The sequence below is a fragment of the Chiloscyllium plagiosum genome, chromosome 20 (assembly GCF_004010195.1).
Source record: "Chiloscyllium plagiosum isolate BGI_BamShark_2017 chromosome 20, ASM401019v2, whole genome shotgun sequence".
NCBI classification, from domain to species: domain Eukaryota; kingdom Metazoa; phylum Chordata; class Chondrichthyes; order Orectolobiformes; family Hemiscylliidae; genus Chiloscyllium; species Chiloscyllium plagiosum.
Window position 1 is genome coordinate 22959410 of NC_057729.1, and position 18447 is coordinate 22977856.

Here is an 18447-nt window from a genome sequence, read left to right on the forward strand (position 1 = left end):
AAGTCATACTAGATTGTGAATACTGTGAGATGAAATTTGGATGAAGAGAAATTAAAACGGACTACACTGATAATTTGAGAATGAATATAGAATATTGAAACATTTGTATTTCAATCAACAAAGAAACACTAAGATTACTATTTATTTTGCCTGTCACATGTCTAAGCTCAAATATTCTTTGGATACCTGCTCCCTGTCAATTGGCTAGCTGCCTGCATCTGTCACAAATATGGAATTGATGTAAATACAATAAAATTGCAATTGACATTTTCATTCTGTCAAAATGCATTTTGAAGTATTTTCCTTTAAACTCTCTGAAAGTGTTAGCAAATTACATGCTGCTGCGTCTGGAATTACATTTATGCTTCTGTGACCTACAGTGCCATTCTTTGATCTATTTTTCAGCAGCAGAAGTGCTGATATGCAACAATGTCAGGCGAGGTCTAATTCAGGTCAACAGTAAATCTGGAACTGTACATTCTCTTTTGATTGCACCCATACGCACATGTATTAAAAGAGAAATGCATTCATTACAGTTCTGAGAATGGAGGTTGTTAAAAGGTCTCTACTTCAAACTGCATAAAATTATATAGAAACAAGTGGGTGAAAATGATTGGGAATGTACTTTTCTAATGCACACCATATCTGCAATGAGTGATGACCATGCAACAACTTCATCTATATATAGTACTGTGCTTACTCTGTGTTTTGTAGTGACTAGCTTTTCTCAAGAGAGTCATTTAACATATTTTACAAATTTGGGAGCTTGCATACACTGAGTAATAGACTAAATTTGATTAAATTTTATTGTCACATGTACCTGCATACAAGAATACAGCAGCATAGTGAAACGTGTACAGAATCACCACTTTCTGGCTCCACCTGAGAGGTGCATTCTGCACAATTATTAGATTTTGGTTTTAAGTGGACTGTCAACTATAACTTTAATTTTTTAATTCAAATAGACTTTTTATTGTTTTCCTTCTTTTGTTTAGCTTATGTTCTGCACTATTTATTGGCTGTCAGGTCAAGCAAGATCCCTGCTTGCAAACCCCTGTTGATGTACCATTTGATCCAGTCACTGAAAGTAAAGGAGTCAAGCAAGGTGACTTATTTATTGATTTTTCTTTTCTCCGTCCATTCATATGAGAAGCTCTTACCTTCCAGTTGCAATTCCAACTGACATCTCACTGTGTAGGAAACTCCACCAGCAACATTGAGTCCTTCTATTCTATTGCTCAGTTCACCTAAGCATTATTGTGTCACATCATTGCAAAGACTTCCCAGTACCAAAAACATGCTTGTCTTCGCCAACTGCACCACTGCACTTAAGAAGTGGATCATGGAGATAACATGAAGATTCTGTTGGCATTCTGCACAAGGGTCACTGGACCTGGAATGTTAACTTTAATTTCTCTCCTTGACTGCTGCCCAAGGAGCCCAGACCTGCTGAGCTTTTCCAACAATTTCTGGTTTTGTTTCTGATTTCCAGCATCCACAGTGCTTTCAGTTTTTATTGGGATTCTATTCATTCATTTCAAGCTATCTTTTGTGCAACTTTAAAATGTCTGTTGACTGTAACACAATTTTATCCCCAACACTTTAAGCGCTGATTCTAAAGCACAATTTTTCTGTATTGCAGGGTTGTACAAGAACACAATCTTTGCAGTCTAGGAGAACTGACTGTACTTTAAATTACACTATGTACAAGATTAACCCTATTAAGAATACTATCCTATTGATACACAGGAAACAACAGTGTTTAATTTCAGACTCTTTAGTCAGAATTCCTCATCTTGAGGTTCCGCTACACTGTCACCACCCACGTTTCCTTCCTTGCTAGCGAGGTTGGAACCTAGTATCTCCCCACTCAAAACATGGTTTTGAAGTGTGTCCAGTTACTGAGGTTCTTGCCATCGGTTCTCTTGGTTTGGAACACACTCATGTCTGGAAGTTCTTGTTTGGACAGTGCTTGGTTGGCTTACCCCCTCTTAGATGTCCTTTGTTCCAAAGATGCTGTCGGTTTGACTTCCTGATTCAGCTTCTCTGTTCAGCCTCTCAATTCGGCTTCTCTTAGATCTTGTTTTGGAAGCTGTTACTTGTGGCTAGAAACCTGTGGGAAAGCTGTTCATACAGAAGCTTGTTGTTCAGGTGAGATCAGGGCTGTCAGTTATACTGACTGTGTGCTCCATTATCTCCCCTCATATCTGTAGTTTTCATCGAATGCTTAATGGTTCTCTTCTGAAGTAAATTGGCTTTCCAATGATTAGAGTATGTTGAATGGGTTCTAATCGAAATTGAATGTCAAGTGTCTATGTAGATCCGATACTGTCTGCACTGTGTAGACTGAAGTGTAAAAGCTGTCTTGGGTTAAGTTCGCTTGGTTTCAGCCAATTATTCTTTTGGAGAAGAGGTTAAATTGGGATTTCAGGCTTAACAAGATTCCTAAGTGGAAATCAACAATTCCAGGCCCTGCTGGTTTTACATTTCCCGCAAACTCATTCCAGCTTTCATTTTTGTTCTTTTAAAAGTTTTGGAAAGTCCAGGGTTTATTCCAGTATTTTAAATATTGGGGATTTTTGCTCCATCCTAGACTGCTAGGCCACAGTTCACCACATTGAGTGTTATGGAGGAGACAGCCCTCGAGATGATAGAAGTATGACAGGAAGTCACCCCAGAGCCATGGTCATTTGATATCTTCATGTTCAGGTGAAAGGTATGGTGGTCATTTCCATCCAATGTATACTATAGCTTGTTTTGATAGTGATAACACATAGCCTATCCATATTTAACTTCCACCATCTGATTTCAATACTTGCACCCTTCTTGGACTAAAATAGTTTTTAAATAGGGAAAAACACTGACAAAATGGGCACAGCAACGAACTGACAACAGTGAGCATCAGTTTCAGGAGGTTTGATACAAAACAGCAGTTTGGTTTATATGCCATGTCTAACAGATTAGGAGAATCACCGAGACAGCAGTTGACAGCAGCTTGTTGATATTATCTTCATTAATGGTTGAAGTCTGACTGAGGAGGTGGTTAAAACACTCTACCCATGTTTCTTGAAATCAGGCCATTGTGAACATTGTTGATCCTTGGTGCTGAGGATTGATAGCAAACTGATAGACTAAGTCCTGAAGCCAAATTCTAAAGCATCATAGAATTTCTTTCAATCTTTGATTGTAATTCCTCTGCTTGCTATTGCAGGCATGTACTTTGCATTTTTTTTGGCTGGCTTTGTGTAGTCCTGTTTGACAGTGATGACTTGTATTGAGGTAAACCCTGTAGAGAGTCTCATTTTATAAATTCTTGGTCACTAATTTTATTTATCAAAGTAACATTGTTGCTGATAGGTAGAACCAAAGCCTCTAGAACAATGGAGTGTGACCAATTTATGAAGGTCAACAGTCAGCCTTAGTGCAGTAGGTGTCCATTTTCACTGTGCACTGGTAACTTGCAAGTTCCCTGAGAGAGACTGTTTTATTACTACTTGTTTGAGCCTAGAGACATTGAAATGCACTGGGGGTATCGAGGGTGATAATTTGAAATCTTAATATAGTGATCAGTGCAAGGGTCATTGCCTGACATGACTTTTGTTCAACACACACATCTTGCTGTCCCTCCACCTCATGATGACACAGTTAGACACCGACGTAAAGGATGGCAATACGTCCAAGACATTATGCTGTGATTAGGGAGGCAGAAAACTGCGTGTCAGTGACTAAGAACTCATGCTCAGCGCACAGCTTCAGCAATAAAACTGCTGCTGTTGAAACTGATAATTCCTTTTCTTCCGGTGAATTCTGTATATGTCTGTTGATCTCCACCAATATTAAAGTCACCAAGAATGATCAGCTTATCAGCCTTTTGCACAGTGGCAATCAAAGAAAGGATGCTTTCATTGGGACTGATCATTGTAAGGACATGTGCAGTGAGAGTTGCTAGCCTGATGCAGCGTAGGGAGAGTTTAAGCACCATCAGACAAGCACTAAAACCACTGAGAAGGTAAATTAACTTGCTGATATACTGACCCATGACAGCAAAGTCTATATTAACTTTTCAAGCTCTTCTTTTCCTCTATGCCATTGGGAGAAATACTCTGAGTTATGTGGGGTCATATAGTTGGGTTAGCCCAGAGAGAAAATGGCTTAAACATTCTTTATGAAACAGAGAACAGATCTCTGCTTTCTCTAGTTCATAAAACAAATTCTTAGGCTGATCTGACAGGAATCCCAGTGGGTGCATGGTTAAAATTCCCCTGTTGTGGTAGCTGAATTGAGAAGGCTAGGCCTTATGGGAGATAAAGATAAGGTTAATGTGTCTGTTTTTGTTACGTGAGTTTGTTTATGTGGTGAAGTGACAAATTTAATTTGTATGTTACAACTCTCAACATTGTACATGAGTAAAATTACAATAATAGAGAATTTGCAGCCATTTCTTTTCAGCTGACCTTTGCATTGATCTCAGCAAATTGAACCTCTTGTCTGATATTCACTAACTCTGATTATGCATTGCTGGAATAGTTAATTACTTTGCTACACCGCTGACTCTACTTGAGAAAGTGGGATAATGGACTGGTACTGAATAAGTAAAAATCAATTTGAGAGTATTAAAAAAAAATAACTAATCCGGTGCCAATTCTGATGTTACAACTGTAATTTGTAGTTATGAATTGATGGCCAATCACTCTCTCACTTCTAACCTTCTATCTCCATTCTACCCCTTCTCCTATTGTTGTAACCATTCCTTCCTCAGACATTCTTTTCTTCTTTTTTTAATGCTCCAAATGAGTTGAAATATTGTTCCTTTTATCTGCATCTTTAGAAATCAGACCTTATCATGCTGTCATTAATTCATTCCCTTCTCCCCTGCGAGCACCGATTATCATAAAACTATAGATTTTTTTCCCAGCCTTTCTTTCCCCTTATAATACACATATAATGTAAAATCCAAGCCATTGCAACACTTACTTATTGTCATGTGATACATTTTGTTTTCTACTGTTTTCAACTTGGGTGTTGTCCAGACCTAGAGTTCTTGGCCCAAGTTTATTAGCTTAAGAAAGATGAATGCAGCTTAAAAAGGATGCCTGCAGCACACAATCAGAGACTGGAGGTGATACCGCAGTTCACAAGGATTACAGAGGCACCAGTTATGTTCAGGGATACATGATAAAGCATTCCTGTGGTTCAGCTCTGAAGGAGGCTACAAAAAGCAGCAGGGCTGCTGCTCTATAACATACAGTACATGTAATCTTTTAATGTCACTACAGAAAAATAAATTTTTGTATATGAATTGGAACTTTTTTTTCTGATCAAAGTCTGGGTGTTACTCTGCTTGTACCTAAACTTAAATTTAGATTATTTACCAAGTCTAACAATGGCTTCCTTGACTTCCTTCAGGCATGACACAGAGATGGGGTTTCCAAGCAGCATACACAAACATGTTCCATGAATCACAATCTACTCAGTTTACAGTGGCAGACATTTATTGATGTTAATATATCAATGATTCACTGCAGCATCTCTCTTAGGACTTTGGCATGCTTTCTGATATTAACTAATTCTTTTGCTGCAGGTTCAAACTAATAAGGGCAGGAGATCATCACTCAGATTTAGTGAAACTATTCTGTACTTGAAGTGGTAAAGATAATACGCACCCAACTGGTGTAGATGTACACAGGCAATGTTGGCATTAGGAGATGATTTGCCAAAGTGCTATCTGATGCGATTTTTGGGTCAGTTAAACACAACAAGCAGCCCAAATTCCAGAAGTAGACAGTAGGTCCTTTTCTTATGCAAATCTGTTGTAGAAGTCTGATACAAATTCAGACAATTAGATAAAGCTTGCCTCTTGTGACCTCAGCCATGTTGTACCAAGTCTTCACCAGAATAATTATTTAGGGTACACTGATCCTGTTTAACATTTTGGGTGGGGAGCAGGGAAGTGATCCTATTATTTCTGTCCCATCCTGGCAATAGTTGAATTAAGGGTCTTTCCACAGCTCTTGTTGGGAGAGATTTAGACAAGAAACCATTGAAGTTCCAATGTTTTTACCATATTCTGGACATGACTGGCTTCAGTTGTTATATTTGATTTCATTATTGATGAATCCAAATGCATGTCCTCAAATCTTATTGCAAACATGATCTCTCTCAGTAACTTTGAGAATAAATTAAAATAATTGTTTCAAAGTAGTGGTCATTTTATTTCATAGATATCATTGATGTGACTTAAAAACTGGCATAGACTGTTTCTCTGCTCTTTGTTCAGCTAGTTATCATGATGTTCGAGGTAATCTGACCATGAGCAGTGGGATATGCATTTTGTGTATGGATTTTTGCCCTTCCGAACTTGTCATATATCTGAAATGGATGTGGATGTCACCGGCTAGTTGCTCTTGAAAATGGTTAACTGCCTTCTTGGACTGCTACAGTCATTTGGTAAAGGTAGACCCATAATGGCATAAAAGAGGGATGTCCAGGATTGATTCAACCTCACTGAAGGAATGGTAATACATTTCCAAGTCAGGATGGTGAATGGCTTGGAGGTGAGCTTGCAGATGGTGGTGTATATTCATGGATCATGCCCTTCTGATTGGTGATAGTTATGGATTTGGAGGATTCTGCTTCAGGAGCCTTCATAAATTTTTACAGTGCATCTTGTAGATATATACACTAGTGCCACTGACATTCAATGGTGGTGGGAATGGATGTTTCTGAAAATGGCACTGATAAAGCAGGCTGAATTGTCCTGGAAGGTGTCAAATCTCTTGAGTGGTGGAGTCACACTCATCCTGGCAAGTGGGGAGTACCGCATCACTCATCTGATGCGTGCCTTGTCGATTGCTGACAGGCTTTGGGACTGACTAGATATGAATTACTCTCTGTAAGCTTTCTAGCCTCTGACTGCATTTGTAGCCACTGTATTTATACAAACTGTCCACTTTAGTTTCTAATCAAGGGTAAACCCTAAGATGTTGATAGCAGACTAATGGAGTAGTAATTGGCTGGGTTGGGTTTGTACCACGTTTTGTGTGCAGGCTAATACATTGGCAATTGTTTCACATTGTTGGGTAGATGTCAGTGTAGTAACTCTGCTAAAACAGCTTAATTAGGGGTATGGCAAGTTCTGGAGCACGTGTCTCAGTACAATTGCTAAAATGTTGACAGGGCCCATAGCCTTTGCAGTATCTAGTGCCTGCAGCTATTTCTTGATATTGATTAATATTGACTAAAAGCTGACATCTGTGATGTTGGGCACTTTGGAAGAGTTGGGTCATCCACTCGCCACTTCTGAATTAGAATGCTTCAGCCTTGTCTTTTGCACTGAAGTGCTGGCCTCCCCACCATTGAGCATGGGGATATTTGTGAAGCCCTCTCCTCCAGCATGTTGTTTAATTATCCACCATTCATGACTGGGTGTGGCAGAACTGTAGATGTTAGCTTTGATTTGTTGGTTTTGGCATGGTTTAGCTCAGTCTTTCACTTGCGGTTTATGGTGGTTGGCACGCAGTAGTCCTATTTGGTAACTTCACAAAGTTGACACCTCATTTTTCAGCATAGCTTGTGCTGTTCAGGGCCTGCTCTTCTGTACTTTTCATCAACCAGCTTCACCATGTTGATCCTATATAAGATGCAATTACACATATAAGCATTGCAAGTCAAGGTATGCTCACTGGGTTTTTTTAAGTCAAAATTATATCAGTGTTTTGACAATATCCAATGGCACACAAATGATCTCTCATATGCATCTGATCAAACTACTTACAACCTCTCCAAGCCACTCACTATCCTGACTTGAAAATATATTAGGAAAAAGTGAGGACTACAGATGCTGGAGATCAGAGTCGAGAGTGAGGTGCTGGAAAAGCACAGCAAGTCAGGCAGCATCCGAGGAGCAGGAGAATTGACATTTCAGGCATAAGCCCTTATCAGGAAAATATATCACCATTCCTTGAGTATCATTCGGTCAAAATCCTGGAATTTTCTCGTTTATGCCATCGTAGGTCTACCTATAGCACAAGGACAGCTCATCACCATCTTCTCAAGGATAACTAGGAATGGGCAATAAATGCTGACCCAGTAAATGAAACCTATATCTAATGAGTGAATTAACAAAAGGGATATGCATAATCTTTCATAGCTAGTTGAAAGTCAATCCTGTCCTCCGGGGAAGAAATCACAGTAACAGCAACAAGGAACTGCAGATTCCTTGTAAATTACTTAGCATTCCACAAAAGAATGAGAACGAGGCTTTAAATTGTGAACATGTTTTATTTGTTTTACAGCACAATACAATCCATAATGGTAAGTGGCAATTATGCATTTGTTCCCTGCTAGAAAGCTCCAACCATAATATTTCACTACTTATTAGATATCGGGGTCACGTGTGAAACTGGCATTCACCGCATCAGTTTCATTTCGCAAATTGTTTTGTGATAGATTACATGCTGTTTCCTATCACTCACCCAACCCTCCTCCATAACCCCCTCCTGATGGACTTGTTCTAAGCTAATGGCTGGAACTGGTGGACCTTGCTGCTTTCAGCAACCTCTACTCCTTTGTCTGAGAAGCTGATTCTGGGGCCTTCACAGTATTGGTCATTTCCTAACAAGGATGTTGGATCTATTGCCATCAGACTCTTTAGTTACATGCACTGCATAAGGGTAGCATTCCAATTGGGCAGTGATTCAATTTATTGGCAGACATGTTTTCATTTTTAGAGCAAGAAACTTTATTTCATTTGAATTTTTTTTTGTTTTTCTTCATCCATGGGACATGGAAATCATTAGGCCATCATGAATTGTCAATCCCCAATTGCCAAACGCGCAGTTAAGAAAAACCAAATTGCTATAGGTCTGAAGTCACATGTACACTAAAGCAGGTAAGGATGGCAAATTTCCTTCATGAATCAGATGCCCTTTTACAACAATTAGCAATGGTTACATGGTCACCATTTAGATATGAGGTGGAGGAGCCGGTGTTGGACTGGGCTTGTCAAAGTTAAAAATCACACAACACCAGTTTATAATCCAGCCTGTTGAACTATAACCTGGTGTAGTGTGATTTTTTTAATAATTTAGATAGATGTTCTCTATTCAGATTTTCATTAAATTTGGACCTATGTCACCAAAGCAGAAGGCTGAGATTCTGGATTATTAGCTCTGTGATATTACTTTATGCACTGCCTTGATTTCATGGAATTTTTTGTATTTGTAAAGGAAATTTAGAAGTTCCAACACTGCTTCAGTTAAATCCATGGTGTTTCTGTTAATTGATCCAGTAGTAAGATAAGATTTCCAACAGAATGGCTTTCATGTAAATGCCTTACGGACACATTCATAGCTAATGATAGTACTTGTAGGGTCCACCTCACCTCCTGGGATAAATGCTGTCCTCACTGTTATAAAATGATAGAGTACTACATTCAATCAGTGCACCAGTGGTGCTAAATAAGCAGGTTTACTCCTGACTGAAGTGAATAGAAGTTCTGTGACTGAATAAAAGCTATTGGCTGATTCAGTGCATATTAAAAAGCTCTTGTCAGTTGCAATTGTATTTTGTGTTCCACGAAATGAAGCATAAAGCAGCAAAAAGAAAATCGACAAGAGTAATGAAAAATTACTGAACTGAGTTGGTAGGGTCTACCCTGTATCAATGCACAAGAACCTTTTACATTAATATATTTTTAATTCTTGATTTTAACTTTTCTATTTTTCTTTCATTTTGTTATGAGACAGGGAAATGCCAGTCAAGCAACATGTGAGGAACAAAGAGTCATTCCACGTTCTATCTCTGAGTCCAAAACTTGTACTTTATGATATTTCGAGTGAATATCCAAGTACTTTCCTTTCAATATGCTAGCACGGTTTCTGCCACAACGCCCTTTCTGAATGTGAATTCCAAGACCCCACCTGCCTCAAAATGAAAATCCAATTCCAATTTCCTTCTAATCCATCCACCATTTACATTACATCAATGTCCCCTGGTTTTTGACCTTTCTTTCAAGGGAAAATGGAAACTCCAAACTTATTTGGGCTCTCAAAAGTTTATACATTACAACAAAATATTCCCAAGGCCTATCTGTAAGAGAATCATTGGACCTTAAATGCAGCTGACACCAGAGAATAGAGAGTTTCTGCGGTGTATATCCCACATGTCTTACGTACTTTGAATAGAAAATTATTAGCAAATAAAGGAAGGAAAGCTTTTGTTGAAAAAAAAGATTGCTTTTATAGAGTGCCTTTAAAAAGCACAAAGAAGTAGAGAAATGGAGGGGTTTTGGAGCAAATTTGAGAGCTTATGTAGCAATGAAAACTGAGTTGCACAAGAGACCACAATGGATGATTTGGACAAAAACTCTTCTGCTCCCTTTGACTGTTTACATCATAGTCTGACAGATTGCTTCAGTGTCAAGAATGAAAATGGTAACAATGAAGTGGAGGCTTCTATAGGAACGTAACTGGGCCGGGAAAGATTGACTGCTATTGCAAACAGCATCTGATTTTACATTTGAATTAAGTCAATGATACTGATTACTTGCTACTTTTTGTTCAACTTATAATGTAGGATTTTAGCATGCAGACGGCCCAAAGATCATGAAGCAGAGATACTTTATTTCACTGGCATCTGGTCTTTACCAATATGCAGAGAAATTAAAGTTAAACTGGCAAAAAGAAGGATTTACATGGAGCCAAGTCTATAATTCACAACAGATTGAGGAAATCCTTTCTCTGCTCTCTTTCTTCCATTGAAATATTAGTCCTCTAAAGATACCATTTTGTTCAAAGAGAATCTGCTCAAGCTCCTGTTCAGTGCTCTTCCTCACTATCACACTTGCTACTGGAGACCCTGTTATACATCTACCTGCTTAAATCTTGCTATCTTGGCAACTACATGTGGCATACAGTGATCATTTCCAAGCAGATGTTCGGTCAGCAAATTCAATTGTGCTATGATGTCTAGAAATATTTCAATTCACACTAATGGCAATATTCTCTTTGCATCACTGATTTGGAAATGTTAAGAGTTAGGGTAATATCCAGCATTTGCTGGAGAGGACATTCTCAACCCCTTACCTTCATTGCTACTGTGAACAGGATCAAGGTTCTGTGGCAGATCAGCTACGTTGGGGTTCAGGTTGGTCAAGGTTTCAGAAGTCATATAATCAGTAGATCCTGTTACTACATTTGCTTGTTCTGGGAGGTTATTCCTGTACCTTCTTCCAGGGTGGAAGAGGTCTCCCCACATTGGAAGCATTGCTCAGAATCACAATGCACAGGATTCCTCTCATTATCTAACTGCACTTTATCCACCATTGCATACCAACACTTCAGAATCTGCAATGCCACTGAATGATTCCACATCATCCATCAGACATTTGGCCTCAAGCAGCTCCCCTATTTCAACCATTTCTTGAGACTGCTTTCCAGCTATAGGTTCAAAATTACTGGTATGTTGAACTGACTAATGATTCTGAGGGGGGTTCAGGGTCTCAGAAATAGAATCCCTACAGGGCAGAAATAGATCATTTGACATTAAGTCTGTACTACCCTCTGAACAGCGTGTCACCCAGACTCACAGCATCCTCTCTTCCATAGTCATCTTGACCAAGGAAAGATATGCTAGCATTAGAGAGTGTCCAGTTAAGGTTCACTTGGTTGATTTTGAGAATAGAGATTTTCTCATGAGGAAAGCTTTGAGTAGGTTGCACCAAGGAGTTTAGAAGCATGACAGGCAATCTCAGAGTAAGGAGTTGTCCATTGCACTGCACTTTTTGTGCTGCTCCAGGGACTCTGCATATTGAACCCTTGGTATCTGCCGTAAAAGCTTCTGCCTTTTTCTTAATCCTAACCTTTATGCCCTTTGACATCCAGAGTTCTCCATTCTTAGATCCACCCTTTGTGGGTCCCTACTCTTGCTATTTCCTCTTGAATGCCTTCCAGTACTCTGATACATTTTATCTGTAAGTAGCTACTACCAGTCCACTTGGTCCAAATTGTATCATATCTTAATAAAATAGATGTTATGCTAGTTTAGAACATTCATACTTGGCCCATCCTTGCCCGTTTACCATAATTATTCTAAATCTATAGTCCCTAGCCCCAAAATGTTCCCTGACTGATGCTCTTTACAATTGCCTGGCTCATTTCCAAATATTGTTGGGTTTTCTACACACTGGTTTAAAAAATGTCTTCTGGTTACACTTTACTAATTGTATTCCCTCCCTATTATGGACATTGTACAAGATGAATTTTCAATCCAGTTTATTTCAAACAAGTGCAAACTCACCTTTCATGTGACTGGTACAAATCGTGTTAAGATATTTTTGAAATTTTTTTTGTGCTGTGGCATGTTATTCATTAGTTTGTTACAATGGTTTTCAAAAGCATAGAAGGGTTTTAGTGACGAGGGTAATATATTGTTTTAAACAACGCCAAAATAATTTAGGAGCAACTAATTTTAAACCTCATACTACATAACAAGGATTGTACAAATAAGATTAATGATAACTTAGGATTCCATCTGGGAGGTAAAAGAACATGCTGAATCTCCATTAACCATTCTTCGATTTTCAAAATGCAATGAAATGTTCTTGTGTGAGTGATATCAGTTGTTGGGTCATGCCTGCAATTTCGAAGCCCAACTTCACTGCTTTCATTAGAATCACTGGATTATAGCCAGTCAGGCCATTTGTAATTGTTTTGTGTGATTATCAAGGCCCATTTCTTGGATACTTCTGGATGCAACATGATGTGTTCTTTTATGAGTGATTAAGCAAGATTAGCATTTCATTCTTAGGCTGTGAACTGAAAAATTGCTTTCTTTTTGGCTTTTTTCTAATTTCACAGATTGTCAATTTTTCTTTGATATAGCATAGTACCATAATTTCACGTGAATCAGTAATAGACAAACAACTACAGCAATCTTATATTCAACACATTTTGGGGAAACATCTGTTATCTTCCCATTTGCACAGTATAGTTTTGGGTAGATACACATTAAAGTTGTACTTTTTTATTAAGCCCTGTAGTGATCCTGTGTGTTCCATTGCAGATGCTCTGAACAAAATTCACAAGACTATGATTTCTATTCCAGGAATAATTTCTGTCTGCTCAAAATCTTCTCAGTTTAGCTAATTCCACAAGTAAAATCAAACATCTTGCTGACTGCATTTGGAGCAAAGAAATGTCTTTATGTTATGTCTTTAATAGCCATGGACTTAATGGTCGAGGAAACCATGCTATGGATTAGTGTATATTGTTTGAGCGACAGATAACAGCACAGCCTTCAAAATGAAAGTAGGAATATTTTTCTTACCTCCCAACACTGATTTTCTCATTCCTTTTTCTCCATCTCCAGCAATACAAATCAAAGAAGAATTTCCTAAGTGTCACAAACCCTGCATTTTAAAAAAAAATTCAGACCCTGAGAGTTGCACTTTAAGATACTTTCCAGTGAAGGAACAACTTGCATTTGTATAACTTAATAAAATTAAGGACTTTTCCAAGACAGCATCAAACAAATTTCACAGCAAAACACCTAAGAGAGCTATTTGAGATATTTGATGCCCACATGCCATGAATGCATTAAAAAAGAACGTGAACAAATTGATCAAACATATAATGTGTGATTGCTTTCTATGACATCTTTAGTAATCACTTCTAACATTTTCACTATGACAGATGAATTAAACAAATATTTTGGTTTGTCTTCACCATAGAATATAAAATAGGATATTAGAATCAGCATCATAGAATTCCCACAATATGGAAGCAGGCCACTCAGTGCTGCGAGTCCACACAACTCTCCCGGACTCATGCCCTTACCCTGCTTTTCCCATGGTTAATCCACCTAGCCTGCACCTCCCTGGGCACAACGGACACCTTTAGACTGTGGAAGGAAACTGGAGGACCTCAAGGAAACTACAGGATGTTCTGCTATAATGTACATTTTGCTAATCCAAAATCACTGTAATACAATTGATGAATTGGAGACACTGTTTCTGAAGCACAAACTTTTTTTGTGTTGGCTGTAACGCAATCACATTGCCAACATTTTAAGTTCTATTTCTAAAACGTGATTTTTCCATAAGAATGCAACCATTGTGTTGGAGAAGAACTACCTGTATGCAGACACAGGGGGAATGTGCAAACTCCACACAGACAGTTGCCTGAGGGTAGACTCGAATCTGGATCCCTGGTGCTGTGAGGCAGCAATGCTAACCACTGAGCCACCGTGCCAGGAAATGAAAGCAAAGAAGAAACTCAAGAAAGTCACAGTTAACAATGAAGAGGACGCTTATCAAGTTGTTGGATGTGAGGGCTGCCCAGACCCCTGATCCTTACAGACTTCATCCTAGAGAGTTAAAAGTGAGGTCTTAATTTTTCAAACTTCTCTGTTTGGGAAAAGTTTATTAGCCTGGAAAATAGTGAACGTAACTCGTTTATTCAGAAAGAGATAGGAACCAAAAGTAGGAATCTGCAAGTTAGTTAACTTAGCATCTATCAAAGTGAAACTATTAAAGACATTTATTTATTCATTTTATAAAGAAAATTTGTACAGGATAAGCTGAACAGAATACCACAATTGTGGTAAAATGTAAGCTATGAGCTGTCAACTTCTATCATTCAGTTTTAATTTCAAAGACCATTCAGGGACTGAGATAGTTTTAGAAGGAAAATTACTGACCTAAAATGGCTAGTACCTGACCACACATTGAACCCAATTACAGAAATCAATGTGGAATAAATGAAACTGCCTCAGCCTAAATCAAAAATTTATCTAAAGATGCTGAAGCCAGTTTCAATGATTTTTGGGATCAAGGAACAGGCATCTGCTGTTTCAACTGCTATGGACCTGACGAGTGGCGAGTGGTTGTATTGAACAGGCAACGTTGTTTACGGTCTTTCTGGCTTGGAGGGAAAAAAGGGGCTCAATTGAAAAATACACATGACTATTACATCAATAATTTTTGAGCAGCCGATGAGATGGGGACAAACAAATTTCTAACGGCAAGAGCTGGAAGTTTCTCCTCCTCTCTCTCTTTCCTGTTTCCCTTATCTCAGAAACTAGTGTCCAGCAAAGAAAATTAAGAAAGCAAGTATTCACCTAAAAGTGCCACAAGGATCGGTGCTGGGTCCACTACTTTTCATCATTTATATAAATGATAAGGTTTGAGGGAGTGTTGCTGAACAAAGACACCTTGGAGTGCAGGTTCATAATTCCTTGAAAGTGGAGTCACAAGTAGATAGGATAGTGAAGAAGGCGTTGGATATGCTTTCCTTTATCGGTCAGAGTATTGAGTACAGGAGTTGGGAGGTCATGTTGCGGCTATATAGGACATTGGTTAGGCCACTGTTGGAATATTGCATGCAATTCTGGTCTCCTTCCTATGGGAAAGATGTTGTGAAACTTGAATGGGTTCAGAAAAGATTTACAAGGATGTTGCCAGGATTGGAGAATTTGAGCTATAGGGAGAGGCTCAACAAGTTGGGACTGTTTTCTCTGGAGCGTTGGAGGCTGAGGGGTGACCTTATAGAGGTTTACAAAATAATGAGGGACATGGATAGGAAAAATAGACAAAGTCTTTTCCCTGGAGTAGGGGAGTCCAGAACTAGAGGGCATAGGTTTAGGGAAAGATATAAAAGAGACCTATGGGGAAACCTTTTGATGCAGAGGGTGGTACGTATATGGAATGAGCTGCCAGAGGAAGTAGTGGAGGCTAGCACAATTGCAACATTTAAAAGGCATTTGGATGGGTATATGAATAGGAAGGGTTTGGAGGGATATGGGCTGGATGCTGGCAGGTGGGACTAGATTGGGTTGGGATACTGTTCGGCATGGATGGGTTGGACCAAAGGGTCTGTTTCCATGCTGTACATCTCTATGACTCTATAACTCAAATATAGCCATAACTATAAGCCACGAGTATTAAGTTAGCCTGGAGCAGTGTTTTGCAGAGGAATAAGATGGCACTATTTTCTTGGTCTGCAGATTGGAAGAAGCAAAAATGGCCCTGAGTAGAGCGATATGCTCTTCTTGTTGGATGTGGGAGTTTAAGGAGAGTTTACATGTAACTGAGGATTATATCCACAATAAATGCCGTTGGTTGTGAATCCTATCAGATCAAATGGATCATTTGGAGCAACAGTTAGAGAAAATGAGGAATTTACAAGAGCAAGGAGGAGTGATAGATGGCAGTTATATGAAGGGAAAAAAGTCGTAGATACAGTCACATAGATGGGTTAACTCCAGGAAATGTAAGGGAGGTAGGCAGGTAGTGCAGGAGTCTTCTGTGGCTATCCCCATTTCAAACAAGTATGCTGTTTTTGAAGATGTAGAGGGTGATGGATTCTCAGGGGAATGTAGCACGAATAGCTAAGTTTCTGATATCAATACAGGCTCTCATGCAATGAGGGATATGTCAGGTTCAATGAGTTCAATTGTGTTAGCAGACTCTCTAGTCTGAGTTTCTGCGGCCAGCAGTGAAAAATCAGAATGGTGTGTTCCCTCCCTGGTGCCAGAATCAAGGCTGTCTCAGAGAGGGTACAGAATGTTCTCAAGGCGAAGAGGGGCCAGCAGGGAGTTCCATGTACACATTGGAACTAACCACATAAGAAAGGAAAAGGATGAGATTCTGAAGGGAGAATATAAAGAGTGAAGCAGCAATTTAAGAAGGAGGTCCTCGAGAGTAGTAATATCTGGATTACTCCCGGTGCTGCAAGCTAAGAGGGTAGGAATAGGAGGATAGAGCAGATGAATGCATGGCGGAGGAAATGGTGTATGGGAGAAGGATTCACATTTTTGGATCATTGGAATCTCCCCTGGGATAGAAGTGACCTGTACAAGAAGGATGGATTGCTTGAATTGGAAGGGGACTAATATACTGGCAGGGAAATTTGCGAGAGCTGCTCGGGAGGATTTAGACGAGTAAGGTGGGGTGTGGGTTGGGACCCAGGGAGATAGTAAGGAAAGAGATCAATCTGAGACTGGTACAGCTGAGAAAAGAAGCGAGTCAGTCAGGGCAGGCAGGGACAAAGCAGAAAACAAGGTAGGATTGATATATTAGACTGCATTTATTTCAATGCAAGAGGCCTAACAGGGAAGGAAGCTGAACTCAAGACATGGTTAGGAACATGGGACTGGGATATCATAGCAAATACTGAAACATGGCTCAGGGATGGACAGTACTAGCAGCTTATTGTTCCAGGATACAAATGCTACAGAATGGATAGAAAGAGAGGCAAGAGAGGAGGGGAGTGGCATTTTTGATAAGGGATAGCATTACAGCAGTGCTGAGGGAGGATATTCCCAGAAATACATCCAGGGAGGTTATTTGGATCTAACTGAGAAATAAGAAAGGGATGATCACCTTATTGGGATTCTATTATAGACCCCCTAATAGTCAGAGGGAAATTGAGAAACAAACTTGCAAGGAGATCTCAGCTATCTGTAAGAATAATAGGTGGGTATGGTAGGGGATTCTAACTTGCCAAACACAGACTGGGACTGCCATAGTATGAAGGGTTTAGCTGGAGAGCAATTTGTTAAGTTGTATAAGAAAATTTTCTGATTCAGTATGTGGATATACTAACTAGAGAAGGTGCAAAACTTGACCTGCTCTTGGGAAATAAGGCAGGGCAGATAACTGAGGTGTCAGTGGGGGAGCAGTTTGGGGCCAGTGACCATAATTCTATTAGTGATGGAAAAGGATAGACCAGATCTAAAAGTTGAATTTCTAAATTGGACAAAGGCCAATTTTGACGGCATTGGGCAAAAACCTTCCAAAGCTGATTGGGGGCAGATGTTTGCAGGTATAGGGACAGCTGGGGAATAGGAAGCCTTCAGAAATGAGATAATGAGAGTCCAGAGGCAGTATATTTCTGTTAGGGTGAAAGGAACAGCTGGTAAATGTAGTGAATGCTGAATGACGAAAGAAATTGAAGGTTTGGTTAAGCAAAAAAGAAGGAAGCATATGTCAGGTACAGACAGGATAGATTGATTGAATCCTTAGAAGAGTATAAAGGCAGTAGGAGTATACTTAAGAGGGAGGGCAAAAAGGGGACATGAAATAGCTTTGACAAATATAGTTCAGGAGAATCCAAAGGGTCACAGGTGAGTTGCTGGAAGACTGGAGGTTGGCTAACATAGTGCCACTGTTTAAGAAAGTTGGTAAGGCAAAGCCAGGGAACTATACACTGGTTAGTCTGATGTCAGTAGTGCGCAAGTTGTTTGAGGGAATCCTGAGGGACAGGATGTACATGTATTTGGAAAGGCAAAGACTAGGTAAGGATAGTCAACATGGCTTGGTGTGCGGGAAATGATGTCTCACAACTTGAATAAATATTTTGAAAAAGTAACAAAGAGGATTGATGAAGGCAGAGCGGTAGATGTGATCTATACTTCTGTAAGGCATTCGACAAGGTTCCCCATGGGATA